This window comes from Salvelinus alpinus, chromosome 28 (genome assembly GCF_045679555.1).
Source record: "Salvelinus alpinus chromosome 28, SLU_Salpinus.1, whole genome shotgun sequence".
In the NCBI taxonomy this organism is placed as follows: Eukaryota; Metazoa; Chordata; class Actinopteri; order Salmoniformes; family Salmonidae; genus Salvelinus; species Salvelinus alpinus.
Window position 1 is genome coordinate 36,367,564 of NC_092113.1, and position 9,192 is coordinate 36,376,755.

Sequence of the window (9,192 nt, forward strand, 5' to 3'; positions counted from 1 at the left end):
CACACAGACAGCGTGGTGAAGAAGGCACAACAGCGCCTCTTCAACCTCATTACTGTTGACATCTAGTGGATGCTTTAGGAAGTGCAATATGACCAATATCCCACTGTATATTGGATAGGCAAACCTACAAACCTCAGATTTCCCACTTCCTGGTTGGATTTTTTCTCAGGTTTTTGCCTGCCATATGAGTTCTGTTATACTCACAGACATCATTCAAACAGTTTTAGAAACTTCAGTGTTTTATATCCACATTTCTATGCATATCTTATCCTCTGAGTAGCAGGCAGTTTACTCTGGGCACCTTTTCATCCAAGTTACTCAATACTGCCACCCAGCCATAAGAAGTTAAATCAATTTTCTTTAAACAGCATTGTTGGTTAAGGGCTTGTAAGAAAGCATTTCACGTTAAGGTCTACACCTCTTGCATTCTATGCAAGTGACAAATAAAATTTGATTTGATTTGAAATCAAACGGCATACATATTTACAACTTGATGGAGGTAATATATGCCATTTAGCAGATGCTTTTATCCAAAGTGACTTACAGCTCATTCACATATGTTATTCAAAATACATTGTTTCAATCTGCAATAACAATTTTAAAAACTGCAAACTCTTATAACATATAACATCAAAAGGGAACTGTTATGGTCAACGATTCAGTCTTGCCTTGAAAGATGACGTCTCGGCTGGGGGTGTGAGGGATGGACATGGGTACAATGTTGGCAAGTCTATGGGTTTCATTAGATTATATTAGATTCAACTTGACTGTCATTGAACAGGTAGAGTATGCAACTGAAATGCAGGGATAGCAGCAATCAGGTTACCAAGGTAGACATGTATGTACATGTACAACTGAATAATGTCCTTAATCAGACTTTGCAAAGCAATGGATCACTGCATCAGTGTAGGGCAGGTTCTTCCTGTCCTCTACCAAGGCCTGACGACTTCCTATGACCCTGCTCATCTCTTCTGGGAACCGGTCTGGAAAAAAGACAGGAAGTGCCAATGTTACTAGCGTAGCACCCCGTATTATAGGCATATTCAACAGCGTTTAAGAAATATATTACCTTCAACAGTGTTATCTTGTGATCAAACTGTCAATGTTTTGTGATTATTGGTGTCGTAAAAATGTTAGCTAACGGGTTACCAATTAGCATGCTTGACATGTCAGTGGAAATATACTAGTATCAGCTTTTTGATAAGTGGTTTAGCAAAAGAAATGCGTCCCGTAATGTAGGCATACGGTCCCCAGTTATTTGCCACCTTACAATTTTGTTCAAAAAAGAGACACCAACCTCATGTCCGAAGTGTTGACTAGTTGGCTAGCCTTCCGATTAACACAAAAATGACTTGCCTGAAATCGGTTAGCTATATTTCAGAGGTAAAAAAGTATATGTGGTCTGTCGCATAATATACACCGTGTCCCACAAAATGTGCATGTATATTACTTTTTTGAAAACTCTCAAAACCGAATTTAACTTACATAAATTGCAGTGAAAATCAGCTAGCTAGAAGGGTGTCATGAGTGGCAAAATTTACCATTATTTTCCAGTCCATTTAAATGTTGAGCTCGAGGTGATTTAGTTCTCCAATTGCTAGAGAGTGTCCAAATTTAGGGGGTGTCCGATGTTGGGGGAAAATGAGCAATAACCCCGTGTTGAAACATGAATCTGAATGATCTTTACCCTGGTATCTGTTCAGTGACCTGTGTTTCAGGTTGGCCTCTTGCCAATGTTTACTGCTAACAACACCTTAAGTGTCTCTGTGCTTTGTGTCACTATGTAACAGGTCTCGGGTGGGTTTTTATCAGTGCCGGTCAGTGTCATTTAAGAGGAGGGAGGCTGACTTTTTTAAATTCAAGTTTACAACGTAGGTTTGTAACAGGGTTACAGTGGGGCAAAAAAGTATTTAGTCAGCCACCAATTGTGCAAGTTCTCCCACTTAAAAAGATGAGAGAGGCCTGTAATTTTCATCATAGGTACACTTCAACTATGACAGACAAAATGAGAAGAAAAAAAATCCAGAAAATCACATTGTAGGATTTTTAATGAATTTATTTGCAAATTATGGTGGAAAATAAGTATTTGGTCAATAACAAAAGTTTATCTCAATACTTTGTTATATACCCTTTGTTGGCAATGACAGAGGTCAAACGTTTTCTGTAAGTCTTCACAAGGTTTTCACACACTGTTGCTGGTATTTTGGCCCATTCCTCCATGCAGATCTCCTCTAGAGCAGTGATGTTTTGGGGCTGTTGCTGGGCAACACGGACTTTCAACTCCCTCCAAAGATTTTCTATGGGGTTGAGATCTGGAGACTGGCTAGGCCACTCCAGGACCTTGAAATGCTTCTTACGAAGCCACTCCTTCGTTGCCCGGGCGGTGTGTTTGGGATCATTGTCATGCTGAAAGACCCAGCCACGTTTCATCTTCAATGCCCTTGCTGATGGAAGGAGGTTTTCACTCAAAATCTCACGATACATGGCCCCATAATCATTAGTCCAAAAGTTGTAAACCAGAGTTTCTATTGGACAAATTCAGGTATGTTTATCCTCGTTTCATTCTGTTTGCTTCCATTTAAGAAACGTTTTTGAACAGAATTGGGGGAATGAATACACCCCTGATCATGCTAAACACAGTTCACTTTCATAGCAGTCACGTTGTATTCTTTATCGCATCTATGTGCTCCCCTCATCTCAAATTTTCTCTTCTCTTGTGGACTTCAACGCACAACACATGAGCTGTATGTGACCAGGTAAAGATAAAATTCCAATCCAAACCATATCATAACCACTACACACAGCCTACATCGTTGTCAACATTTTAGCTAAAGTAACGTCATAGTCAAAATAGCTAATAAAATGAACGTGTTAGTAAACATGCTACAATCATGCAGTAACGTTACAGTGTACAGTCAGTAAGCAGCTTAGCACTTACACTGGCGGGCCTCGGTGGCAATAAATTAGTTAAACCAAAAGCTTACCTTGACTTTGAAGAGCTCCAGTGTTGTGTTGGATAGTCATAGCTAGCTAGCTAACATAGCATCCTTCTGTTTGAGCAGCGTGTTTGAGTAGGCTAAACTAGCTAGCTGCATTTGCTAGCTACAGTAAGTAGCTAAGTGAAACTGAAAGTTAAAAAAAGACAATCTCACTATCTCTCTGTTGTTTCTTCATTTTGGAAGAAATGAATTTGTTCTAAACTGTTGAACTATTGTCTTTTGCTTTCTTTGAGTCAACTACTCACCACAATTTATGCACTGCAGTGCTAGCTAGCTGTAGCTTATGCTTTTAGTACTATATTCTTTCTCCGATCCTTTGAGTGGGTGGACAACACGTCAGTTCATGTTGCAAGAGCTCTGACAGGTTGGAAGATGTCCTCCAGAACTTTTCATAATTACTGTGGAAGTCAATGTACCCAGAGGAGGATGGAAGCTAGCTGTCCTCCGGCTACACCAAGGCGCTACCCTACAGAGTGCTGTTGAGGCTAATGTAGACCTTCATTGCAAAAAAAGAGTGTTTTAATCAATTATTTGGTGACACGTGAATATATTTAGTATAGTTTTATCTAAAAAGGATAACTTTTTAAATATTTCAACATTTTTATTTAATCATAATTAAAATTCCTCAGACATTCATGTGTCTTATATCATTTTAAAGGTAATCTTGTTGTTAATCCCACCAAAGTGTTCGATTTCAAATAGGCTTTTCAGCGAAAGCACTACAAACGATTATGTTAGGTCACCACAAAACCACAATAACCACAGCCATTTTTTCCAGCTAAAGATAGCTTCACAAAAACCAGAATAGAGATAAAATTAATCACTAACCTTCGATTATTTTCATCAGATGACACTCACAGGACTTCATGTTACACAATACATGCATGTTTTGTTTGATTAAATTCATATTTATATAAAAAAATCTGAGTTTACATTGAGGTGACTAGATTCACTAGTGGCAAAAACATCAAGTGACTTTGCATAGCCACATCATTTCAACAGAAATACTCATAAATATAGATGATATACACATGGAATTATAGATATACCTCTCCTTAATGCAACCGCTGTGTCAGATTACAAAAAAACTTTACGGAAAAAAAAACCCACGCTATAATCTGAGACGGCGCTCAAAAGTAAAACACCACAGCCGCAAAGATGGCGTCAACATAAACAAGAAAATATATGATAAATATTCCCTTACCTTTGATGATCTACATCAGAAAGCACACCAGGAATCCCAGGTCCACAATAAATGTTTGTTTTGTTCGAAAAAATCTGTTATTTATGTCCAAATACCTTCTTTTGTTAGTGCGTCTGGTTTACATCCAAACGCTAATTCTGGTCAGCGTTATATCGGACAAAAACCTCAAAAAGTGATATTACCGGTCGAAGAAACATTTCAAACTAAGTACAGAATCAATCATTAGGATGTTTTTAACATATAGCTTCAATAAAGTTCCAACCGGAGTATTCTTTCTTGTCTTCGTGAGCAATGGAACGCAAGTGAGTACCACGAGGAAAAAGCATGATCAGAAAATGGCTGCTTGATGGAAACCTGACTGATTCTGCTATAATTCTCTCCCACAACATCATAGACGTCTCATTATAATTTCTATTGATGCTTGACATCTAGTGGAACCCCTAGGCAGTGCACAATCATTCATATCTCAAGGGGATTTCATTAGGGACTCTGGTGAATACATACAAGCTCAGATTTCTGACTTCCTGTTTTGATTTCAACTCAGGATTTTGCCTGCCAATATGAGTTATGTTAATCTCACAGACATAATTCAAACAGTTTTAGAAACTTTAGAGTGTTTTCTATCCAATACTAATAATAATATGCAAATATTAGCAACTATGACTGAGGAGCAGGTCGTTTGATATGGGCACCTTTCATCCAAGCTACTCAATACTGCCCCTTCACCCGTAAGAAGTTTTAAACAACAATGTAGTTCAAGAAATAGAGTTAAGAAAATATTTACTAAATAAACTAAAGTCAAAAATAAAATAAAATAAAAAGCAACACGATTAAACAGCAATAACGAGGCTATATACCCGAGTCAATGTGTGGGGGTGAGTCAATGTGTGGGGGTGAGTCAATGTGTGGGGGTACAGGTTTGTAGAGGTCATTTGCACATGTAGATAAAGCCCCTGTCACTATTACACTTTTTTTGACGATGTTTTAATATTTTCACATTTTACATTTAATTTATTAGGAGTCAGGGGTTTGTTCCCTTCAATTGGACTCCTCTTACTTTCTTGTGTTGTGACGCAAAAAAATATTGTGAACATGTACATTTCATTGCTTTTTGCAGGAATGAATAGTTTACCACAACTACTTGAAATTATAGGACATTGTGACAATTCATTCAAAATAAAGATTTTAAACACATTTACCTTACCTAGCACTGCGTAGTCTGGTATTTGTTGAATATGAACTAATAATATATATATATATATGTATATGTACTTAAGAGGTTTTAATAAGGTTCTCTACAGATCAATGTCCCACCCTTGGGGCGGTTGAGCTAACATACGCTAATGTGATTAGCATGAGGTTGTAAGTAAGAAGAACATTTCTCAGGACATAGACATATCTTTTATGGGCAGAAAGCTTACAGCTTCTTGTTAATCTAACTGCACTGTCCAATTTACAGTAGCTATTACAGAGAAAACATACCAAGCTATTGTTTGAGGAGAGTGCACAGTTATGAACTTGAAAATGTATATATTGCCCAATTAGGCACATTTGGGCAGACTTGATACAACATTGTAAACAGAAATGCAATGGTTCATTGGATCAGTCTAAAACTTTGCACATACACTGCATCCATCTAGTGGCAAAAATCTAAATTGCGACTAGAGTCCTAAGTCAGATAACACTTTTTTGGGTTACTACATGATTCCATATGTGTTATTTCATAGTTTTGATATCTTCACTATAGAAAATTGTAAAAATAATGAATGGGCAGGTGTGTCCAAACTTTGATTGGTACTGTATATATATATATATATATATTAGTGCATATTCAACAAATACCAGGCAGTGCTAGGTAAGGTAAATGTGTTTAAAATCTTTATTTTGAATGAATTGTCACATAATGTCCTATAATTTCAAGTAGTTGTGGTAAACTATTCATTCCTGCAAAAAGCAATGAACTTGCTGTCCAACTCATCCTATACCATCTCAATTGGGTTGAGGTACGGTGATTGTGGAGGACAGGTCATCTGATGCAGCACTCCATCACTCTCCTTCTTGTCAAATAGCCCTTAAATAGCCTCTAGGTGTGTTTTGTGTCATTGTTCTTTTGAAAAACAAATGATCGTCCCACTAAGCTTAAACCAGATGGGATGGCGTATTGCTGCAGAATGCTGTGGTAGCCATGCTAGTTAAGTGTGCCTTGAATTCTAAATAAATCACTGACAGTGTCACCAGAAAAGCACCCCCACACCCTCACTGTAAAGGTTTTCTTCCTGGGGTGAAGGAGAGGACCAAAATGCAGCGTAGCCAGTGCTCAACATGTTTAATTATAAGAACAAGTGAACACTACAAACAACTTACAAAATAACAAACGTGCAAAACCGATACAGACCTATCTGGTGCAGAACACAAACACAGAGACAGGTAACAACCACCCACAACGAACACAGTGAAACAACCTACCTAAATATGACTCTTAATTAGAGGAACGCAAAACACCTGCCTCTAATTAAGAGCCATACCAGGCAACCCTAAACCAACATAGAAACACACAACATAGAATGCCCACCCAAAACTCACGCCCTGACCATCACACACATACAAAACAACAGAAAACAGGTCAGGAACGTGACAGAACCCCCCCCTCAAGGTGCGAACGCCGGGCGCACCAGCACAAAGTCCAGGGGAGGGTCTGGGTGGGCATCTGACCACGGTGGTGGCTCAGGCTCCGGACGCTGTCCCCACACCACCATAGTCACTCCCCGCTTCTGTATCCCCCTCCCAATGATCACCCTCCAACTAAAACCACCTAAATGAAGGGGCAGCACCGGGATAAGGGGCAGCACCGGGATAAGGGGCAGCACCGGGATAAGGGGCGGCAGGTCCTGGCTGAGGAACTCTGGCAGGTCCTGGCTGAGGGACTCTGGCAGGTCCTGGCTGAGGGACTCTGGCAGGTCCTGGCTGAGGGACTCTGGCAGGTCCTGGCTGAGGGACTCTGGCAGGTCCTGGCTGAGGGACTCAGGCAGGTCCGGGCTGAGGGACTCTGGCAGGTCCGGGCTGAGGGACTCTGGCAGGTCCGGGCTGAGGGACTCTGGCAGGTCCGGGCTGAGGGACTCTGGCAGGTCCGGGCTGAGGGACTCTGGCAGGTCCGGGCTGAGGGACTCTGGCAGGTCCGGTCTGGCGGAAGGCTCTGGCTGATCCGGTCTGGCGGAAGGCTCTGGCTGATCCGGTCTGGCGGAAGGCTCTGGCTGATCCGGTCTGGCGGAAGGCTCTGGCTGATCCGGTCTGGCGGAAGGCTCTGGCTGATCCGGTCTGGCGGAAGGCTCTGGCTGATCCGGTCTGGCGGAAGGCTCTGGCTGATCCGGTCTGGCGGACGGCTCTAGCGGCTCCTGTCTGGCGGACGGCTCTAGCGGCTCCTGTCTGGCGGACGGCTCTGTAGGCTCATGGCAGACGGGCGGCTTTGCAGGCTCATGGCAGACGGGCGGCTTTGCAGGCTCATGGCAGACGGACAGTTCAGACGGCGTAGGGCAGACGGGCAGTTCAGACGCCGCTGGGCAGACGGGCAGTTCAGGCGCCGCTGGGCAGACGGGCAGTTCAGGCGCCGCTGGGCAGACGGGCAGTTCAGGCGCCGCTGGGCAGACGGGCAGTTCAGGCGCCGCTGGGCAGACGGCAGACTCTGGCCGGCTGAGACGCACTGTAGGCCTGGTGCGTGGTACCGGAACTGGAGGTACCGGGCTAAGGACACGCACCTTCAGGCTAGTGCGGGGAACAACAACAGGGCACACTGGACTCTCGTGGCGCACTCTAGGCCTGGTGCGTGGTACCGGAACTGGAGGTACCGGGCTGAGGGCACGCACCTCAAGGCGAGTGCGGGGAGAAGGAACAGTGCGTACAGGGCTCTGGAGACGCACAGGAGGCTTGGTGCGTGGTGCCGGAACTGGAGACACTGGGCTGGAGACACGCACCATAGGGAGAGTGCGTGGAGGAGGAACAGGGCTCTGGTGATGCACTGGAAGCCTGGTGCGTGGTGTAGGCACTGGTGGTACTGAGCTGGGGTGGGAAGGTGGCGCCGGATATACCGGACCGTGAAGGAGGACACGTGCTCTTGAGCACCGAGCCTCCCCAACCTTACCAGGTTGAATGGTCCCCGTAGCCCTGCCAGTGCGGCGAGGTGGAATAGCCCGCACTGGGCTATGCAGGCGAACCGGGGACACCACCTGTAAGGCTGGTGCCATGTACGCCGGCCCGAGGAGACGTACTGGAGACCAGATACGTTGGGCCGGCTTCATGGCACTCGGCTCGATGCCCAACCTAGCCCTCCCAGTGCGGCAAGGTGGAATAGCCCGCACTGGGCTAAGCACGCGTACTGGGGACACCGTGCGCTTTACCGCATAACACGGTGTCTGCCCGTACTCCCGCTCTCCACGGTAATCACACACCTCAGGGCGAGTACCGTGTATGCTACGCCAAACCAACATCTCTCTCTCTTCGCTCTCCCCCAATATCACCAACAACTCATCAAACGTCTCATAATCTCCCATCCTTTCACTTTCCTCCAATCTGTCCAATAACTCCCCCACATTCTCCGACTCGTACCTCAATTTAGCCCACTGCTCCTTCTGGTAAGCACGGGGAACTGGCTCAAATCTCCCACTTGACCCAGCCATACTCCCCGTGTGCCCCCCCCCAAGAAATTTTTGGGGGAGCCTCTCGGGCTTCCAGCCACTCTGCCTTGCTAGTTCCCGCTGCTGCTGCTGCTGCCGCCGTTGCTTGTTGCCACACTGGTCTTTGCTTATTTGAGCTGTTCTTGCCATAATACGGACTTGGTCTTTTACCAAATAGGCCTTTCTTCTGTATACCGCCCCTACCTTGTCACAACACAACTCTTTGGATCAAACGCATTAAGAAGGAAAGAAATTCCACAAATGAACTCTTAACAAGGCTACTTATCTCCTCTGGGAACTGGTCTGGAAAAAGACAGGAAGT